Below are 599 nucleotides of genomic sequence, written 5' to 3' on the forward strand. Positions count from 1 at the left end.
TCTAACTTTGTCACACCCTGAGCTAATCTCGGGTTAGGTTAAGGTAAGAAATAAAAGTAAGAGAACTCCTATTTACCTTCATTCCTGTCTTGTCTCCGTCCTTCTCTGCTCCGGTTCCTTCATCTATACCGTCCCTCTCATGTTCTGCCACCAAGCTGACGTGCACGTACTATCTGCGCCTCTGATATAATATGCACTCCAGGCCTGTACTGACTCTGTAACACAAGCTTGAGAGATATGAGAGACCTGAAAGGTAAGACTGGCTTAGTAGCGAAGGGAGACAAAGAAACGGGAAACTGTCACACTCACGCCTTCTCTCGCCCAGCTGGTTGTAAGTGGGCGGCGTGTTGCTCCCTTGCTGCTCATCAAGCACTCACCTGCGGGAACAAATGAGGTACGTACACTTTTTTAATTTAATTGCTTTTGTTCTTTGTCTACCTTCCTTGTGCAAAATAATATACATATAATAAATTGATCAAAGAACACTTAGACAACATCGGACACACAAAGTCCGATATCTGAAACATTAACTTATACACACGCTGCAGACTAACAGACGGACAGACGTTAGTAACAATACAGACACAGACCCACAGACA

The 599-nt window shown here is 44.1% G+C and overlaps 1 protein-coding gene across 1 annotated transcript in view; it reads right to left on the bottom strand.

Annotated features, from left to right (window-relative positions):
• The window catches only part of LOC123514858 (fibroblast growth factor 1-like), a 38917-nt gene extending 38567 nt beyond the window's left edge, over positions 1-350 (bottom strand). Inside the window, exon 1 of the mRNA XM_045273108.1 lies at positions 77-350. The gene's annotated coding sequence lies outside the window, so the exon portion shown is untranslated. The remainder of the gene's footprint in view (positions 1-76) is intronic.
• Between the last annotated feature and the right edge of the window lie 249 nt (positions 351-599).

The sequence above is a fragment of the Portunus trituberculatus genome, chromosome 38, assembly GCF_017591435.1.
Source record: "Portunus trituberculatus isolate SZX2019 chromosome 38, ASM1759143v1, whole genome shotgun sequence".
NCBI classification, from domain to species: Eukaryota; Metazoa; Arthropoda; class Malacostraca; order Decapoda; family Portunidae; genus Portunus; species Portunus trituberculatus.